Here is a 22,191-nt window from a genome sequence, read left to right as displayed (position 1 = left end):
CTAGGAGCTCAAATATCAGGTTTCAGTTAGCAAGTCTTATTCTCTCTCTCTGTCCCTCAGCTCTGATTCTTCTATACTAACTTTGTTCCAAGGCAAGTCCTCCACTCATGGCATGGAATTCCAGACTTATATCCAAGAGTCCCTGTTACCCTCTAAAAAGGAGCTACTCTTTTCTAAGAATTCTATAAAATTTCCAGATTTGGTCCTGAATCAGCCAACTTAAGTTGTGTACCCTTCTATAAATCAAAGCTCCCTAGATCCACATATAACACTGCAAATGGAGAATAAAAATAGAGGACTGAGTAAATTCTGATTTATTACTAAGTATTTAATACCATTATAAAAGGTATTAGGATTCTGGTTACCAATTACAACATGTAGGTTTGCTCCTCACACCAAGCAATTCTCAAGCAATTCAACTCAATTCTGATCCTATCTACCTGTTGATAGCATTAGATCCCACAGGTTAAGGGCTCAATCTTATAAGACTGCCCCCCAACACTTCAGATGCTAATCACAAGTCCAGGTTGTCACTGGTGCTTCTGACCAACCTGCTATAGATTGGAAGTCAATGATCCTCCTCTTTGTGTTCAATGAATTCTCTAAAGCAGCTCACCGAACTCAGAGAAACATTTTTCTTACTAGATCCCCAGTTTATTGTAAAAGGATAGGACTCAGGAGCAACCAGATGGAAGAGATGCATAGGGCAAGGTATGTGGGAAGGGGCACAGAGCTTCCAGGCCCTCTCCAGGTGTGCCACTCCCCCAAATCTCCACATGTATACAACCTGGAAAATCTCCAAACCCCCTCCTTTGGGATTTTTCTGGAGGCTTTATTACACAGACACAATTGATTAAATCATTGGCAATTGGTGATTGATACAACTTCCAGCTCCTCTCTCTTCCCTACCAGTCAGGGGTGAGGGATGGGGGCAGGGTGAAATTTCCAACCCTTTAATCACATGGTAGATTCTCCTAGCAACCAGCACCCATCCTAGGTGCAGTTCAAAAGTCACCTCATTAACCTAACAAATACACCTTCGTTCCTCACATCACTTGGGAAATTCCAAGGGTTTTAGGAGTTCTGTGCCAGGAACAAGGACAAAGACCAAATATATATATATTCCAATATACATACTGGAATATATATATATAAGTCACCATATCACAGTTTTAAGTATTTTCTATGTGTTTGCTGCTTCTATCTTCTAGAAAGAGCTCGCTAATCTTCTGTCTTCACTGCTTCTGCCTTATAATCTCCCAAACATTCTGCTTCTTACTGAAATATAGTTTCCACTCCTAATACCTCTTGCCAAGGGCAGGAATACGCTCCTTAATACATACCTTATACTTTAGATGATCCTTTAACACTGATGACCATTTCCTCCTAGAAATTTTTATATGTATAAAAATTTTAGAGGTGCAAACTAGCGGCTTTTTTTTTTTTTAGAAATACTCTTTTCACTTAGATTTCATAACACTACACTCCAACCTCTCTAGCTCTCCTTTTCAGTTTCCCATGTGAGCTCTGTTTTGGTTAGTATTTTTCAACGTTTTTATCCTAAGCCCTCCTCCCATTCTATATATTTTACATTGGCAATCTCTTCTGCATCTACTATTTTGAATACTAAATTATAGCTAAATGACTAACTGTATCTTCCACCCCAATCTTTCTGAAATTCAGAAACTTTGCCAGAGACTGTAGATGTTCAACAGTATCTATATTCTCCTGTTCTTTATGAACACAGAGCTAGGATGTATTTTTTAGCCACATTTGCAGTTCAGACTGATTATGTCATGGGTTCTAGACAGTAGAAATTAGAGGAAGTGATATTTCCCACTTCCAGGGCTAGGCTATAATGCTCCCCCACCCCAGCCCCCACGACACACCTGCCTGCCCTTGCAATACTCATTCTGTCAGGTGAATGAAAGAATGTCAGGCATCTAGAAGAAAGTCTAGATGGAAAGTCTAAATTATTTTATGGAGCAGACTCCATTCCACCACTCCAGCCCACATTGTACTTTTAAGTGAGAGAGAAATAAACTTTTATTGTGCTAAATTACTAAGCAGTGGTCTGCTTCAGCAGCTAATATTATTTAACTTAACACACCCACACACCTAACTGGTTCTGTAGCTTTGTCAAATTCAACCAGATACAAAGCAAGCTCATCATCTTCTTTCCCTCCCCCTCACCACCTAAACTCCTCCTCCAGCTCGTGACTATCTCATCCAATTAATTAAAAGAGATTAAAAATTCACTTCAAAGGGAAACCTGCCAATGTTGAGTCCTTGCTATTCTGTATTGAGCAGAGCCAATTATCAGGTGATCTCTGGGGTCAAACCAACTTTTCTCCATGCCAGCTGGCACCACTGTCCTTCCAGGTATCCTCCGCAGGCTAGATTACTGTCATGGCCTCTTAATGGCTTTTCTTGCTTGTATTCTTGCTGTTCTCCATTCTCCACAGTACAGCCAGATTTTATCTTTGAAAAATGCAAATATAACCCTTACTCTTTCATTATTCTGAGGATAAAGCCCAAATGCTTTAACATGGCTTGGAAGACCGTATATTACTTGTTTCTTGCATCTCTCTCCAAGCCCATCCTATGTCACACTCCATCCTCTACCATACCGAGCATCTTTCTGTTTCTTGAACAAATTGTAGACTCTGCATTTCCTTCTGTTACTGTCTTCTACTAGTAAGCTCAGTGATGGCACTGACACCATCTGATTTTTATGTTGTTGTATTTCCAGACCATTTAGTATAAGTTAGCATTCAATATTTGTTGAATGTCTCACAGACTAAGCCTGTTTGACCATAGACAATACCTATGGGAATACCCCAAATAAAGACTGATATCTGAATTCTCAGTCACAACAATATACATAAATAAGAACAGCAAAAACAACAGTACTTTTAAAATAGTAATCAATTAGTTAGGGTAAAAGGTAGGTGTAACAAAGAGACTTATAAAGAGAATGGCTTAAAGAAAAAAAAAAAAACATTTCCCTCATATAACAGTCCTGATGTGGGTTATCCAGGTTGTCAAGGCAGTTCTCCATGTGGACACTCAGGAACCCAAGTCCCTCCACTCACACTGCTCCTCCACTCTTAGGGATAGTGTCACTATCAACATGGTCAAAACTGTATCACTATGGGTTCAAGCCAGTGGGAAATGAGAAGAGAACATGAAATAGAAGGGAACATACAGGAGAAAAGAATATACAGGATGTATCAGTCAGGATTCCAACAGAAAAATAGAATCAAGAGAATAAATATATATTAAGAGATTTATTGCAAGGAATGGGTTTACGGGATTATGGCTAGGCAAGTTCAAAATCCACAGGGCAGGCTCTCTGGAAGGGCAGGCTAGAAATTCTCAGGCAGAAACTGAAGTTTCCCGCATAGAATTTCTTCTTCCTCAAGAAAATATCAATTCTCTCTTAAAGCCTTTCAACTGATTGGATAAGTCCAATCTCAAGGATAGTTTCTGTTTACTTAAGGTCAATTCAGATATTAATCACATCTACAAAATATCTTTACAGCAACACCTATATTTGTGTTTTATTGAATAACTGGGGATGACAGCTTAGCCCAGTTGACCAACAGAACTGACCATCACAGAGGAGAGGAGAACATAGAGGAGAAGAGACAAAGAGAAGAGAAGAACACCTAGAGGAGTACTGCCCACTGCCTTGAGTTCTAGGTAAAATGGACACATTTACTCCCAGTCACATTCCATTATGACACCTTAGTCACATGGGTACACCTGACTGCAAGAAAGTCTGAGAAATGTAGTCCAGCCATGTGCTCAATATAAAAAGACAAACAGTTTTAGTGGATAACTAGTAAGCTCCACCTCAGCAATGGACAATTTTGAGAAAACAGATCTCAATTATTTGGCTGTGCATGTTTGTTCCTTGTGCTGCAGAACTGAAAATGCACTTTGCTCTTTCCAAAAGAATTCTTACTAATACCTAAACACCTGAAGGCACTGTTAGTTCAGACCGGCTTATGTCTACCACAGATGAGACAAGGTTATCTCCTTGGCATTTGTCACCCAGCTTCAGTTTTTACAGTAATGATAAGGGATTTGTGATCCAACTTTGGTAATTACTTCTGCAAATTTCCTTCATCTATAGCCCTGCCAAATTCACTGTGTCAGTATAAGATCATTGACATTCTATACCTACTTAGAGTGAATTATTGAGAACCTGCGATTCTAGCACTGAATTAAGAGGGAATAATAGGCTGAAGTATTTTGGCTATTTAAACCAGAGAGATCTGATCATGGAAGAGCAAGCTTCCCGCCTTTGGTATGTGTCCCAGAGTGTAGCGGCTCTAGGACTAGAGATGGGACAAACAGGCCTCAGCTCCCTTGGCAGTTTTATTCCATTTCGCTCCTTCCCTCCTTTTTGAACCTATAGAAATTATTCTAGAACAACCTGTGTCCTGGCATCTTTCCATTTGTTTCCTCTCATTCTCCCTCTTCCTAAAATCTAACTAGTAAGCAAGGAAGGAAGAATTAGGAGACAGTCTCAAGTGGTACTGCTTTGCCCTCCTTCCAGTTCTGATTTCTCCCCATGCAGCATTCCCATCAATGAAAAACCTGAAGTAATACCACATCCATGAGCTACCCATCCGTACACTCCTACCACTGCAGGGACCCTAAAACATTATGTGTGGCCAGGGACTGTAGTTACTATTCTAATATATGTCCCACTGCAAAGATGAAGTGAAGGTCTGAGGAATCCAAATAAGATATGGTGCCTGCTCTTCAAAAATTACAAATAAGCAACATCATAGATGAAGGCACAGCAAAATTAGGGCCCATCCCTCACTGAAAGAGCCTTTGGGCTTTTATGAACACGTTCTCCTCCTCCTCTCCAGGTCTGTCTAGATTTTTCTGACAATATTACTAAAGCCCGTTGGGAAGAAGGAAGGTTGGAATGAGACTAGATTAGAAAGAGATGATAAAACTAAGCCGTCTATTCTGTAAGAAGAATAAACAGCTGCCACCACCTCTCTGAGCCATAACGTTAAGTTCTCCATAGTCACTGAGAGTTTAAGTTTTCACGAAGTGCTTGTCTTCTGAGTCAGGTACTGTGTCAAACACTTCATGTTTATGAGATTTACTTCTCCGGAAAACTAATTCTGTGAGGTCAGTATGAGCAGCCCCAATTTTCAAATAAGGAAATCAATGTTCAGAGAGGTCAGTGTATTTGCCCATGATCAAACTGCAAATAAGTGGCAGAGACATTACCCTCTGTGCTTTTTCTATCACACACAGAAAAGATATTGAGTTATATGGAAGAATCCACAGTAGGTTTAAAAATTATGTGCACTTAATATAGATGTGAGAAATAAAAATATCAATTATTAAAGATTTTAATAAATAAGGAGACTGACTGCAGAATATATTTTCTAAAGATGACAAAACTACTTGGATAAATTGAGGACTAGATTGGAGAATAAAAATGGGTACAAGGACAAAGAAAAGGGGAGGAAGAAAGAGAACCAGGAGCTCCAGCTCATCCTTTGGCTACTAAAAAGTGTGTCTGAAGTTAGGCAAAAGTAGAATCAAAAATAAATTCCAATACCTACTCAGAATCAGTGGGACTTAAACTACAATATTAGATTCCTTTAGAGACCCAAGATATTAAAAATGAAATTTTATTTGCCTATGATATTTTTGCTCCCTCATGTTAAATATGCCCTTTAAACTGTTATTACAAAATAATGTAGTTATCACTTTCTAAATGAAATCAGTCTATATTCTAGTTGTGGTTTAAGACTTAGCTCATGTGGTAGCTCATCCACAGACAATTCCCAAAGCACCAAACTTTGTTTCTACCTCTATCAACATACCTTTTGCACTATAATAGAATTCCTTTTATACATATGTGAATGTATCTAACATGGTGGCTGACCATAACAAATACTAAATAATAGTTTGTGCTGAAAAGAAAAAGGGGGAGGGGAAGGGAAGGAAAGGGGAATCAAGAAAAAAAAAAGAGAGAAATAAAGAATACTGATGAGTTTCCTTGAAGGTGGAGGCTTTGCTAAACACCAAGAGAAAACTACTTTTTGCGCACAATGCACTCACAGTCACGGAGAAGAACACCATCATTATCAATGATACCATTAATTAATTGTATTATGTCCTTCTGTCTATATAGCTACCATTATTCTTCTCATTTTAATAGACGAACACTTAGAAACAAATTAAGCAACAAGCCTAAAGTCACAGTCAATCATGAAGCCATCATTTAAATCTTAGCAATGCAAGTCTAGATCCCATACTCATAACCAGAACTCTCTGCTGCTTTCTAAAAATCAGATAGCTGCCGTGTTCCATGTCAAAGGAGAACTCTGCTCCAAGTCCCAAAGGATGAGAGAAAGGAGTATTAGAAAAAGGAGCCTTCGGGCGCCTAGGTGGCTCAGTTGGTTAAGCGATTGCCTTTGGCTCAGGTCATGATCCTGGAGTCCCGGGATCGAGTCCCACATCGGGCTCCCTGCTCGGCGGGGAGCCTGCTTCTCCCTCTGACCCTCCCCCCTCTCATGTGCTCTCTCTCTCTCATTCTCTCTCTCAAATAAATAAATAAAATATTAAAAAAAGAAAAAGGAGCCTTCTTCCCTGGTGGGAGAAGTGAGGGTGTTTGGATGGGGCTGTGGAGCAGAATGAGGACAGTGTTTAGAGACAAGGTAATGTTTGGGCTTCATCTTGAATGATGGGAAGGGATTCCAAATTTGTTTGATTGGGGAAGTTTAGGAAGGGAAGACAAGCCTAAGCAAAAAGAAAAATTTGCCCCATGTTATAAATATCCAAAAGGGCATGGCATATTCTGTATGCAGAAGCTAGTAAGTATGAGGTGGGGGCATGGTGGAGGGCAGCAGGGCTAGAGACTCTCGATGTGAGTGGCAAATGGATTTTGAAAAATATTTTTATCTTATTTTCACTCTACATTTAACAATCAACAACTATTTATTGAACACCTAACTACATGCCAACACACAGCAGTAAATAGAGAGAGAAACCCTTCATGGAGCTTACATCCTAGTGGAGGTTGACAACAAACATATATAATGTGGCATATAGTGATAAGAAGGAAAATAAACCAGGATAAGGAGACACAGAGTGAGGGGTAGGTGCTATCTGAGATAGGGTAGTAAGGAAAGGTCTTTCTGATTAGGGCATTTGAACAGAGACTTACATGAGGGAAGCCTTTATCTTACAAACTGGGAAAGTTGATGAAAGATTTCAAGCAGGGATATGGCTTGATCAGAATTCCTTTTCTGAAAGCTAAATTTGGCTGATGGCTTGGTGCAGGGAGAGAAAGTTAAGGCTAATGAGAGGGAGAGGACCACATAGAAAACTACTGCAATAATCCAAATAAGAAAGTATGATACACATAACTATAACAGGAGTATCGGGTGTGTGATTTTAAAATAAAAATAAGCTGAGGGGGACCTAGAATGCTAAAGAGTTCTCTTTCTAGTAACTTGGACCAGAGGCAACTGTAGATGTGCTAAAAGGCAGAGGATATTGGGAAAGCTGACAGAGAGAAAAGCCAAGAGTTATTTATTGCTCAGACTGTAGCATCAATGGAAATGGACATGAATGACTGAAGGAGAATCTCAACCACTTCCTCACTTCTGAAAGCAAGTGTTATAAGAAAGGTGGAAGAAATGGGGTGCCTGGGCAGCTCAGTTGTTAAGCATCTGCCTTTGGCTCAGGTCATGATCCCAGGGTCCTGGGATCGAGCCCCACACCGGGCTCCCTGCTCAGCGGGGAGCCTGCTTCTCCCTCTCCCAATGCCCCCTGCTTGTGTTCTCTCTCTCACTGTCTCTCTGTCAAATAAATAAATAAAATCTTTTTAAAAAATGAAATAAAAAGAAAGGTGGAAGAAAATCTTGAAGTAGTCTTGGCTTGCAACACTGGAGTCCAATGTCTCTATTATCATGGAAGGAAATGAAAGATAAAGGATTCTGACAGTTCCTAATACCTTCCCGTTCACACAGACATTAATCTCCCCATGCTCAATCCCCCATGAGTAGATGCACACCACTAGGGTCACTGGTCCTGTAAAGTAGCAAAGATAGACAAGGGCTGAAACCTTGTGGTGGGACAGGGGGCAGAGATGAAGACAGGAGAAAGGGACAGGAGTGCCTGGGTTGTATCTGAGCAGGCTTCATCAGCCCTACCATTATAAGATTAAAGGAACTAAAAGTAAACAACCCATAAAGACGGTGAACACCAAAGCCCACCATAAAGAAGGACAACAGGGGGCTTTAAGACAATGCCCAGTCTGGAGGCTGAGGGTGGCATGAATTCTCTAGGCTTCTCCTTCCATAAAATTTACAGGGTTGTGGGTAGGATTTTTGAAGAATATGTGAGGATGAAACCAGGTAAATAGGTAATGGATGTGCCACAAGATATTTATGGTTGCACATTTTTTTAGAATGATGACAAATTTAAATGATTTTAAAACACAAATTTATAACACTTTTATAACATTATATTGTAGGGTTTATTTCATAAACAGATGTAAAATATATGAAAACAATACCACCAGGGATAGGGGATAAATGGAATTTCACTATTGTGCTCACATTTTACTTGCAATTGTATAATACTTAATCTAAGCTAACTTGGTGGGTTAATGAGCACATCATCATCGCTAGGAAAGCTTAAAAAATAATATAACATACAACTAGAAAGTCTATGAAGAAGATTGAATAATAAAACATATATGGTTAACTCCAAAGAAGTTAGGGAAAGGGGAAAGAAAATCAAAACCAAGTAGTATCACTACAGAACACATTGCAAATAGGTGAATCCAACCAAACTATATTAATAGTGACATTAAATGTAAATGGACTGAACATTCTAAGGAAAAGGCAGAGATTGTCAGACTGGATAAAAAGGCAAGACCCAACTACTTTGTGGTCTCAAGAGTCTGTACTTTATACAAAGCAAGCTAGGTTGAATGTAAAAGGATGGAACTGCATAATTAGCAAACACTAAGCATAAGAAATATGGTATGTTATCTTAATAGCAGACAAAGTTGACTTAAAGAGTATAAACAAGATAAGTAGGAACCTATCAGAATCATAAAATGGTTAATATATAAATCCTAAATGGCTGTGAATCTAATAATAGAACTCTAAGATACATTTAAAAAAACAAGGACAGATGAGATGGAAAAATAGACCAATGCACATTCATAGTTGGAAATAATACCCTGTTCAGTAATGAATAGAGAACCTAAAAAAATATTTATAGTGATATATAAAATAGAATATACAGTGATATATGGTGAAACAGAATTGAACATGTAATCATATAACTTGATTACCATATATTTATATAACATTAAGCCTAATAATTATAAAAATGCATGCTTTTTCAAGTGTATATTGTATGCACTCATATAGTGGACCATGAGTCCAAATATAGTCCAGAAGTATCTGGTCTGCCTAAATATGTCCATGAACTTCACATTAGTCCTCAATATAGATCTATCAGGTCAATCAAACTGAGCCAAAAGTGGCAAATGTCCCAGACATCTTGGTAAAACATGTACAATCCTTAGGCTAAAAGATAAACTCTAGGAAGATTTAAGAGCTTACCAAATCACTGAATTTTTCTAGGGACCCAGTGGTATGGGGCACACTTGAACATCTCCTCCACAGTAAAGAGGACCTTTCATTGGCTTACAGAGTAGAGGCTAAGTTCACAAGGAAGCAAAACGACCTGGCCAGTTGACCTTGGTTAGTTCCTTTCATGGGTCATGGCAGTGCTGCCCCATGGGTAGGGGAAAGAAGCAGTCCCAATGGCAGGAATGGATGCAATACACAGGCCAAGAGCATGGGCTCCAAGGCTGTGTCAGCTACTGGGACTGCCGTGTGGCTAGTTTCCATTAATAGAAACTTACCCTAACTCCCCAATATGGCACCATCCTTTAAGGAACGGTCACTTGATTACTTCGGAAAGGACAGTGATTCATCTTGATCGGAATCTACAACAAATCGGATAACCTAGATGAAATGGATAAATTGCTAGAAACACACAATCTTCTAAGACTGAATCATGAAGAAACAGCAAATCTGAAGAGATCAATTTCTAGTAAGGAGATTGAATCTGTAACCAAAACCTCCCAACAAACAAAAGTCCAAGACCAGATGGTTTCACAGGTTAATTCCACCAAACATTCAAAGAAGATGTAATACTGCGATACACCAAGGCTCTTACTTTCTCTGTGCCTTGGTTTCTTCATCAGTAAAATGGGTATAATGGTACCTACCCCATAGTATCTGTATGGAGTTAAATTAAATGGTAAGCACTGTAGAGTTACTTACCCAGACTGCAGGCCAAGCAGGGCCCACTGACACTGCAAGCTGTCAGGGAAGAGATGACTACCTAATCTCCTGCCACACCACCTGGGCACCTGCACACTAAGGTGATGGTGCAGCCTTGCTTCCCTCCCAGCTGCTCTGGTACATGGCCATGCAGGCGAAAGCATGTGAGTCGACGAGGTTGGACACAAATGTCTCAGGGGCACCCGCAGCGCTGCACCAAGTCAGGCCGTGGGTAGAGAACTACGGGGTGTGGGGGTGGGTTTCCAGCGTGTAAGGTCCTGAGGCAGGCAATGCATGGCATGACTGCGGTAGGCTTGCATGGGCCAGGGTCCCCCACATTCCCAGCCGCTTAGAGCACGGAGCGTGCCCCTCTCCACCTCCCCCAGGACCGTCCTGTGCCTCACCTGGACGGCTCTGTGGAACCGCTTGTAGAGCCTGGCCCCCTACCTGTGGCAGGAGCACACACTGAACCCAGCCCCCCAGGCAAGAGGCGGAAGGGGGCAGGCAGTCCCAACCAGGTGGTCCCTCATGCTGCTGCCCCCACTCCTCATGCCACCACTGCCACCCCTCATTCCATGGCTGCTCCTCGTGCAACCCCAAATTTATGTAACATTTGAAACTATGCTTGACAAGTATTTTTGTCATGGTCCTTCTGCGTGTTTCCTAATTTCATGAATTCTTATTTTACTGATAGCTTTATATGAAAGCAATCGATAGGGAGCTACCACATAGCACGGCTTCAAGCATGCGAGACAGACACAAGTTTTCATGTGTATCATAAGGTGCAAAGACTGGTGACGGGTTCAACTCTTGGTTTTTAGTTGAGATGTGGTTTGCGACTCCGTCGTTTTCCACAGTGTCCCTGCCACATAGCATGTAGCCTGGCACCACAAAGAGTTCAGGAAGAGCAAGCTTCATGATCTCTAGTGGCCACTTCGGCAGTGGAGGCCCATTTGGGGCCTAGAAATACCTTCAGTCTGCCAGTCATTGTTGGTTCTAAAGAGGAACTGGAGCAGGGCAGGAAGGAAGGGAAGCTGGCTGCTTGCCAGACCCAAGAGGTGGGGAAATGAGGAGTCTTCCAAAATTTTCCTCGAGCTATTCAGCCCAGGCTCTCCAAACAGGAAAGATGGTCCTGCCACCAGCAGGTGGACAATCATATACATGCTTAACATCCACACATTCACCTATTTCTTCTCCACAACAAGGAGCGAGTGGGGTGTTAGAGGATATGAGAGCAAGAAAGAGAACAAGAATGAGAAATAGTCCATAGCTTTCCACCTACTGAGCTTCCCCAAGTGGGAATGTGAATCCATTGTTCCCTCGGCCACTTGGCGCCCACATGCCTCTCATGATATGAACATCTTTCTGAGCTATTCTGTTCAAACGTTTAAGGGTTTTTTGTATAGTAAGTCATCTAAACACAGTCACTTTACCTGGTTCTCAATTACTGAACCACTTTGCTGGACCTGTAAGAGATGGTATGTTGATCTCCACCATGACACTTTCCTAAGGGATTTTCAAAGGTTATTTGACACTTCATGATTTTCACCTCCGGTGCTGGGCTTAATATCTAACCCTAGGTCTCTAATAACATGTGACATTGTTCTATTACTCGAGGACCTGTTCCTGATGAATTGAGAAAAAGCAACTTTTTCCCGGCCAGGACTAGTTGTTGCCATTTTGAATAACAAGTAAATTTGCCAATTCAGTAACATGATAAAGGCACATGTATGACGACATGGTTTGCAGTCGGGTGTGTTGCTCTGAACAAGTCGTACATAGCCAGGACTTCCCAATTGTGTCTTTCCCCAGTGAGTAGGTCTCGTAAAATTTCACTTCTATTTCATAAACTCTCTCCCTCTTTCAGTCTTCCAGGTATCCCTTATTCTAGTTCCTAGGCTGTTTTCCTTTACCATAAACCCATGGTCTGGAATTTTTTGTCTATGCTGTTCCCTTAGAGTGGAGAGTCCTTCCTCCTATCTTTTACAATCACAGAAATCACGTTCTTCCTTCAATAATAACCTCTCCTATAAATGTCTTTCTTAATCTAGCCACCATCTATACCTGCCTAGCTGTCTAATTAAAAGTCAGAATATAGTTAATGTATTGTTGTAAGAGATAACAGATATAGAAAGGCCTTTGAACTACATGTAAAGTGCTCTAAAACTGTTACATAATTTTCTATTTTGTATTTTAATTACTTATTTGTCTTCTTTCTTGTATTAGTTTCCTATTGCTTAGTCATCAAGCATTAGATGGCTCCGGCCAAAACGGTCATCTCACTGTAACCACATGAAAGATCTGAAACAAGAACCACCCAGCTGAATCCCATCAACTAGAACTATGAGAGAGAATAAATTTTAAAACACTAAGTTTTCTGGGGGTTTTGTTGTTGTTGTTAAGCAACAATAGAAAACCAGAACACAGCCAAAAGCATTTCAAATGATACAAAGATCTAGAAGCTATGAATAAATTTCTTTGCATACAGGTGTCTGCTAAAAAAAAGAGAGAGAGAGAGAGAGAGGCTGCTGCTAAAGTTTGAGACACAAACAGGAAGCAAGGGTGGCAAGAAATTGGAACCAGACCCAATTTGGAGTCCTCTTCAGCATTATTTCAGAATCTGGGAGATTTAATAATAGCCCCCAGAAAAAGTCATCGAACCATTCATTATACTCACAACAAATAATGAGAAATTAACTAGAGGACAATCAATGAGTGAATTAATAGGACATAACAGAACTGGGACTTGGTAGTTTATGGTAGTTGTCATTAAAGCTGTCATTCCCTCTGCTACCCAACCTTGTGCTGCTATCCCTCAAGGCCTGCAATCTGAGTCCTCTGAGGCACTGCTTCCCACAGCTCTCTCCTCAACGGCAGGCTTAGCCATAGCGACCCTCGCTGCTGCCCTCAGGGCCTCAGCACTTAGTGTCCAGGGCCATGGCCATTGTCCAGCCATCCCTTATGAGACCACTGCATGCAAGTATATAATCCCCAGGCCACATTATCTCCCTATTCTCTGAAGGTGACTTTCAATCTCTTCCATCTCTCCACTTATATCTTATCCAACCATCAAACTCCTCTACCTCTAGAAAAATCCAGGCTAATCCATCTCAATGACCTAGAAACCCTTAAACTGGCCTGTTTTGTTTTTTAAAGATTCTATTTTTAAGTAATCTCTACACCGAATGTGGGGCTTGAACTTATAACCTCGAGATCAAGAGTTGTATGCTCTACTAACTGAGCCAGCCAGGCACCCCAACCCTTAAACTATTTACTCCACCCAGCAAACTGAAGGCAAGGTGGGGACAAGGGGCAGGGAGGGGGCTCAACCTCCACAAGCCCCCTCAAGGTTAGTCTCTCCTTCCTGGGATGGGTGATGGGAAGTGAAAGGAGGTAGTCCATAAGAAGGAGAAAAACAGTTTTTCTTTTTCTCTTTCTAATAGTTCTCCCTATTGCACATGTTATTTGAGAAAGCAGAATTTGGTATTCTAGTTCATGGGGGAAAAAATCATTGTGAATTCTTGCAGTACATATAAATTGTTTCCTAACTAAAATGATGAAAGGATGTATCAGAGGAAAGAAATGAAGGTAAAAAGTTCACAGAAAAGATTTTCCTAATTTATAGTCCAGCCTTCTCTTGAAATGAACTGTATTTCAGTTCATATCAAGATAATTAATAGACCTGAAAAAGCAGTATTCCTAAAAAAGGTGATACTTAAAACTGCCTATTGCATTAAAAAGCAAAATATACTACACAGCATAAAATTGTCCTGCGTGTCCCTGTCATAAATTTAATCGTTCCAAAATGGTAAAACCATCTTAAGGCTCAGCACTTCGGGTATTAAACACACTTAGTTAACATGAAAGTAGGTTTTGGAACTGATAGATTCACATGCCAATTTGAAGTAGCAACTCTTAACAAAAACTGGCAGCAATTTTAAAAGGGTCATTTTCAGAGGTATCATCATTCAACCACAGTTTCTTGCAATAGAGAGAGAGCAAAATAATATGGAAGTTGTAACTCCTTGTTCTCTCACAAAGGAAACACCCCTAGGGGAAGTCATTGTGGCTGGAATCAGAAGAGCTGGTGCTTGATCTGGCACCGCAAGTCACTGACCCAGACACTTCTTTCCTCATCCCTACTTTGGGGATAAAATCATTCACACTGCCTGCCTCCCAGGGGCTCAAATGGGACGTATGTGGGAAATGTGTGCAATCCCTTTTCAAAACCCTATACAAATGCTAATTACCATTTTTATTATGTTGTTGAGGAGAGCCTTGTTGTAGTTGAGACATTGTCTAGAGAGGATAGAAGGGACTGTCCTCCAAGAATTCAGGGTGCTTAAGGTTACAATGTGTGTGTCTGTGTGTGCGTTGACCATGTCACAAAAGGACAATAAATGGAAAAGCAACACTTTCATGAAGAATGACACAAATATTTGTTTGGGCACAATTTTTCCCCATGTTAGCTCAAGTCCCTTTAACTTCTTTAGTATTTTAATTTTTCACTATGAAAATATTCAAACATAATGCAAGAGTAGGAATACATAATGAACTCCCATGTACCCATCAGGCAGAATCACAAAGATCAACACTCTGCTTACTAAGGACTGAACTGTGTCTCCCCCAAATTCATATGTTGAAGCCCTAACCTCCTGTACCTCAGTGACTGTGTTTGGAGACAGGGCCTTCAAAGAGGTAGTTAAGTTAAGTGAAGGTAATTAGATGAGCCCTAACCCAATCTTAAGGTGTCCTTTTAAGAAGAAGAGATTAGGACACAGGAGAGACCAGGGATACCCTCACACAGAGAAAAGCCATGTGAGGACATAGAGAACAGGTGTCGACCTGCAAACCAAAGAGAGAGGCCTCAGGAGAAACCAAACCTCCCAGCAATTTGATCTCAGATTTCTAGCCTCCACAACTGTGAGAAAATATATTTCTATTGTTTATTCTGTGGTACTTTGTTATGGTAGCCCTAGCAGAATACCCTGCTATTCTTGTTTCTTCCATCCCCCTCTACTATTCTTTTTTTTTTTTTTTTTTTTTTTGGCTAGAGTTCCTGAGTAAATTTGTCACTAATTACAATATTGCTGTTTAGCTAATGGGCACCCTGTGCAATCCTGAAACAGTAGTTAAGGACATGTTCCAGGACACTAACTGTCATCCTGGGCCATAAGAACAGCCAGTGTCTATTACAGAAGGACCTGAGGTTGGTACCCAGAGAAAGAAGGAAGCACGGTCACTTGTGTTCATATAAGGGGACAAGGTCCAAAGTACCTCCCTCAGACCAGAGAGAGCACCACCATATTTTCCACTTTAAATTCTGCCTCTTTATGTTATAAACCAATTTTTTTGCAAAATTTATTGCTGCAAATTTGGAGACACATTATAGTTAGGTCAGAGCATCTGTGAGCTACTCTATGTGGAAATTATTAAAATATTAACCCAAAATAGAAGGTAGAGCCTTACATCCCAGTAAAAAATGAAATCTACTCAACAGTGAGAATCTACTCACCTTACAGGGCTGTCAGCAACAGGAATGCACTTATGTCTGCCCTGGATAGGAATATAACCTGGTAGCCATGCCACAGAGATAAAAGTCATCATCACAGCTATAGCATCAGGCCAAATGGAAAGTTATGAACCGCAGGAGGGCTGGCACTTGCCAAACTCAACTAGACATGTGTTCCCAGAGAATATGCGCCAGAAGCTGTTTCCACAAAGTCCTTTCAATTCTACATCTAAGGATATGGAAGGATTTAAGACTTGTGAATTGAGCAAAGTTGTGGGCTCTGTTCATCTATTTCTTCATCTCCAACTTGCACTTCTGACCAGTATGAAATAACAGAGATCAGATTTATCTTCTTGTGTCAAACAACTAAAATAAATAAATAAATAAATAAACATAACACATGAAACAAAGCCTTCCATTACATTACACATCAGGCAACAAAAAACAATGACCTTTGAGACACAGGAAATAAATGACATGACCATATGAATACCCGACTTTATTGCCTAAAGTTTCCAGACTGTGATGGGAGGGGAAGCCCAAGCAGAGCCTAGCCGTCTCCCTGAGTTGAGAATATAGAATTGAGACTCTAAGGACTCCACATTGCTTAAGTTTACAAGACAGAACAGACAAGACAAGACAGAAAGGTGATAGCTACATAGAGAGAGAACCCCAGAATCTGCAGAGGAACCCCCTCAAGTGTTTGGTTGATTACTAATGAGCACATGCATTTGAGGAAACTACTTAAAGCCTGGCAAGGATCAGATGAGTGGCGTGGGGAGTGGCAGAGATATGCAAATGATTGGTGGGAAGAGTGTCCAGAGATCACACAGAATCAAGAACAGTGTCTACTCCCAACAAAGTAGAAAACCTCATAATTCATGGAGCATTTCTTAGAGAACTAAGTCTCTTGCCTAAAATAGTAGGGAGAATATAATCCTTGGCTAAATGCTCTAACAAAGCTCAAAGGCAAGGCACAAAAGATCAAAGTGTTCCTAAGTAACTGCACTGCAAAATATTGCAGAATGTTGCAGAATATGTAAAGGAATACAAAGTGTATAGCACCCACTAAGATATAATATACAGTGTCTGGCATCCAATCAAAACCTGCCAGTCATGTAAAGAAGCAAAAACTACAACGTAGTAAGAAAATCAAAACTAATTCAGAAATTATATAGATGACAAAGAGCAGATAAAGACAGTAAAACAGTATCATTTTATTATTTTATTATTGTAACTGTACCATAACTATTATTATAACTGTGTTCTATACACCAGGTAAATTAGAGGAAAGGTTAAACATGTTAAGACATGAAAGATGTAAAGATGACTGAACGTGAACATTTAAGAGATGTCGGAGATGAAAAACACACTGATGGCATTAACATCAGGTTAGACACTGTAGGACAAAAATCAGTGAACTTGAAGACATAGCAATATAAACTATCCAAAATGAAATACCATGAGAAAAAAGACTGGAAAAAAAAAATAAGCAGAGCATCCATGAACTGTGGGGCCACCTCAAGGAGCTAAATATATGGATAATTACTGTCCTAAAAGGGCAGAAAGAGACAGAAAATATTTTAAGATATAAAGGTCAAAATTTTTCCACATTTCATGAAAACTATAACCCCATAGATCAAGAAGCTCAACAAATTCAAGCAAAAGAAAGATGAAGAAGGGCACTTGGGTGGCTCAGTCTGTTAAGCATCCGAATCTTGATTTCAGCTCAGGTCATGATCTCAGGATTGTGAGATGGAGCATTGGGCTCCACGCTGGGCATGGAGTCTGCTTAAGATTCTCTCTCTCCCTCTGCCCCTCCCCCACCTTCCCTCTAAGAAAAAAAAAAAAAAGACAGAAAGAAACATGAAGAAAATTATAACAAGACACATCATAAATTCTCAAAACCAGTGATAAAGAGAATTTCTTAAAAGCATACATATTTACAAAGAGGGGCGCCTGGGTGGCTCAGTCTTTAAGCATCTGCCTTCGGCTCAGGTCATGATCCCAGGGTCCTGGGATCGAGTCCCGCATCGGGCTCCCTGCTCAGCGGGAAGCCTGTTTCTCACTCTCCCACTCCCCCTGCTTGTGTTCCTGCTCTCGCTATCTCTCTGTCAAATAAATAAATAAAATCTTAAAAAAAAAGAAAAGCATACATATTTACAAACATATGTAAGGAGAAACAGAGAAGAGTCACAGTAGATTTCTTGCAGGAAACAATGTAAGCTAGAAAACAGTAAAGGAACACTTTCAAAGTACTAAAAACAAACAAAAAAAAAGGGCAAGCTGGAATTCTTTACCCAGTGAAAATATTTTTTATGAAGGTAAATGACACCAATTCTATACAATTTCTTCCAGAAAATAATTCATATTATGAGGCAGCACTACGGAACTAGATGAAGATAGTACCAAAAAAGACAACTATAGGCCATTCTGCCCCATGAACATCTTCATAGATTGGGAGATTCAATAGTTGAGATGTCAATGCTACCCAAGTTGGTCTGTATATTTAATGTAATTCCAGCCAAAATCCCAGAAGTTTTTTCAGATGCAGGCAAACCAATTCTCAAATGCATGTTGGGAGGCAAAGCCATTATCACAGCCAAAGTCATTTTGATAAGCAACAAAGTTGGAGGACTCACACTATCCAATTTTTAACATTGAAGATATGGAGCAACTAGAATTCTCATATGTTCTTAATGAGACTGCAAAATAGGTGAGCCATTCTTGGAAACAGTTTGGCAGTTCCTTATAAAGTTAAACATACACTTTCCATATGATCCAGCAGTCCCCCTTTTAAGTATTTAGCCTAGAGCAAGAGTCCTATGTTTTTGTAAATAAAGTTTTACTGGAACACAGTCATTATTTCATGTATGTGAGGGCTTTTCTCATACTTCAGTGGGAGAATTGAGGAGCTGCCACAGAGATTAAATGTCCAGCAAGGCCTAAATTATCATCTGTCCTTTTATAGGAAAAGTTTGCTGATCCCTTCCTGGAGAAATAAACACAAATGCACCACAAAAACCTGCACACAAATGTTCATAGCAGATTTATAGTTGCAAAAAGAAACAAAAACCTGGAAACTCAAATGTCCATCAATGTGGATAAACTATGGTAAATCCATACAATAAAATTTTACTCTGCAATACAAAGGAATGCATGACTGATGCAGGCAACAACATAAGTGAATTTCAAAATAATTATGCTGAAAAAAGCCAGACTAAAAAAATACACATATATATGCTGAATGATTCCAATTATATAAAATTTCTGGAAAATGGCAAATCGATAATAAAGTATGAATGAGTTGTTGCTTGGAGATGGGGCATAGGGTAGGAAGGGGCAGGTGGGAAGGATCACAACTGGATAAGAAAAAATTTTAGGGATAATAGATATGATCATTTTCTTGATTGTGCTGGTGGTTTCATAGGCGGGTATCTATCTAGTCAAACACTTTAAATGTGTAGTTTATAATATGTCAATTATATCTCAATAAAGCTATTAAAAACCCAGACCTGCCTGAGTACAACGCCCATACATTTAACCTCTACTCTAGTTTCCTTCTCAAGACAGGAAGGAGCTACACCATGCAAAACCCCAACCACCAACACCAGGCTGTAAACAACCTGCAGTCCTTTAATCTCCAAGGCTCTAATCTTGAGGGTGGAGCTAGTTAGGAAGACAAAGCTGTCTCTTCACAGCACTCCTCTGGCAGACATCAAAGCCAGAGCCTCAGGCCTCCCTGCGAATGGGCCTACAGTGTTTGCCCCCATTGGGCTTCAGCTGCCCCAGCTGACCCTGACTGCCTCATGTAGACTTACTTAAAATAAATAGTGTCTGTCAGAGTCTGGAGTCTTGGGAAGCAGGTACTAAGGTCAACACCTGTGAAAGGAAAGGGGAAGAGGCAGGACTGGGCAGGGGGATGATCAAATGTGACAGAGGCCCAGCAAAACTTTGGCCAACATGGAGGGGTGCTCTGGAGTCCGTGTCCCTTCTTCAGAGATGTCCTGCGTCAGGTCCAGATGGTTGGTGATTTATACTCGTGTCTGGCTCACTCATTAGCTGCAGGCTCACCAGGAAAGGGTGCGACAGTGGCCGGCACTCTCTGAAACCGAGGCTAACCCTGGATGAGCTAATGGCTCGATGCTGCTGTCCTGTCCGCACACTGACCCTTGTAGGGTGAGCATGATTTAATATAGTTATCTAAGATTCTTATTTAAAAAATTTATAAAAAAATCAGGATGCAAAATAAAATTGTCTCTTCTGCCGTTTTGCTAGGCAGGAAACACAAGACTTGGGAAAAGAAATCAGGTCCCGTAATTACAAACAGATCAACTTCACTAATTTATTTGTTTTTCACGTGCTGGCCAAGGTTTCAAAGCTTTGTCACATTGTGCAAGAGGATGCTGGGTGGCAGATTTTAGCTAAAAATTAAAGTAAAACGTAAAGCCACCTACCTGACCTATTAGGAAGAAACTGTATATTGTATTCAGAAAGAGAAAGTAGGAAACTATCCATTAATTATGGGTACGCTTGACCAGTTATGGGTGTAACGCAGTAAGAAACTGGAAGAAGATACTGAGGCAGACAACAGGGGCTGAAAATCCTGTTTATGGTGCTGCGAGCTTAAAAGGATTGTCTGCAGAAGCAGGAGTGTGGGCTGCCAGCTGTGTGATTCACAACGGGAGAGTTTCGGGAACGGCTGTGGCAGTGGTTAGATTCTGCCAAACGCCAAGAGCAGAATGTTAGTATGCTACGGCGTTAGGAAAGGAAACAAGCAAGTATGAGTCAGTATTTCTCCAAAGTGAACCGTCAGGAGTTTGCTTTTATTAATCAAGTGATAATGTTTTGCTGTTGAGTGATCCTGTTGATCGAGTGAGGTGAAATAATGAATCAGAATTCACAGAATGTTCGAAATTCTGGTCTATGAAAATAAAATGCATTGCTTTTTTTTTTAAGATTTTATTTATTTATTTGAGAGAGAGAGAATGAGAGAGAGCATGAGAAGGAGGAAGGTCAGAGGGAGAAGCAGACTCCCTGCCGAGCAGGGAGCCCGATGCGGACTCGATCCAGGGACTCCAGGATCATGACCTGAGCCGAAGGCAGTCGCCTAACCAACTGAGCCACCCAGGCGCCCTAAAATGCATTGCTTTTTAATGATGAAGGAAAACTTCTGGAATGTCCACGGAAATTATGTCGGGAGACAAGTGTAAGTAGGAGTGGCAGTAAAATAAACGGTAAAATAGGCAAAACTGGGCTTCTCTCCTTCGTTGTCTCTTCCACAACCTCACACAGGGCCATGGGGCCCCAGCAGCTAATGGCCCCTCTTCCTCTGTTCGGCCTTGGGTCAGCTCCTGCACCCCAACCCCTTTCCGACACACCGGCTGTGTGGTTTTTATCCTCGACGACCTTAATGGAGAGCTCATGGCAGAGAGCCGCGACGTCCCTTTCCTCATCTCTCGTTAAGCAAATTAACCCTAATGTAGATTATCCTTCCAGACGCATACGGATTTTTAAAAAGGACCCCAAGATACCGTCTCCAGCATGTTTATGGGAGGAAATATTTTTAAGATTATTTAGGAATCTGTCAGGGGTTCTTAAGTCACACAGTAGAGGCAGTGCCCTTCCACTTGGGAATCAGGCCAGCCCAGGGTCTAACCTTTGCTGAGGCTCATATACACGTGATGACCTTACTGTCTACTGTCATCCTGAGGACAGGCTTTTTCCCACGACTTGTTTCCTTTATCCCTTTATTGTCCGATTCCATCTAAACACATGGAAGAGGCAACGGTGATGTAATGGAAAGAAGAAGAAGAAGAGCTGGGTCTCAGTTCTGACTTTTGTACTCTCCAGCTGAGGCCTTGGGCAATTTTCTTAAACCTGTTTGGATCTGTAATTCATCTGTAAAAACAGTGAGAATATCTACTTCATAGGGCAGCTGTGGAGAACTGTTTGATATTTGGCACATGGTAGGCTCTCAAAGTTAGGGTTTGGTTTTGTTTTTTATAGTTAACCTACAGTGTAATATTAGTTTCAAGTGTACAATAGTGATTCAACACTTTACATCACCCGGTGCTCATCACAACAGGGGCACTCCTTTTTCCCCATCACCTATTTCACCCATCCCCCCTCAACTATCAGTTTGTTCTCTAGAACTAAGAGTCTGTTTCTTGGTTTGTCTCTTTTTTCTCCTTTGCTCATTTGTTTTGTTTCTTAAATTCACTTATGAGTGAAATCATATGGTATTTCTTTCTCTAACTTACTGCACTTAGCATTAGACTCTCTAGCTCCAACCATGTTATTGCAAATGGCAAGACT

At 40.6% G+C, this 22,191-nt stretch overlaps 1 pseudogene; it reads right to left on the bottom strand.

Annotated features, from left to right (window-relative positions):
* Window positions 1-21,329, bottom strand: part of LOC123838523 (large ribosomal subunit protein uL16-like) — a 61,488-nt pseudogene extending 40,159 nt beyond the window's left edge.
* Window positions 21,330-22,191: the final 862 nt, after the last annotated feature.

Source organism: Mirounga angustirostris, unplaced genomic scaffold (assembly GCF_029215605.1).
Source record: "Mirounga angustirostris isolate CCGP_5_RB_7025 unplaced genomic scaffold, mMirAng1.0.hap1 SCAF_3, whole genome shotgun sequence".
NCBI classification, from domain to species: Eukaryota; Metazoa; Chordata; class Mammalia; order Carnivora; family Phocidae; genus Mirounga; species Mirounga angustirostris.
The sequence above is the reverse complement of the archived record's forward strand: the minus strand, read 5'-3'. Positions and strand labels throughout refer to the sequence as shown.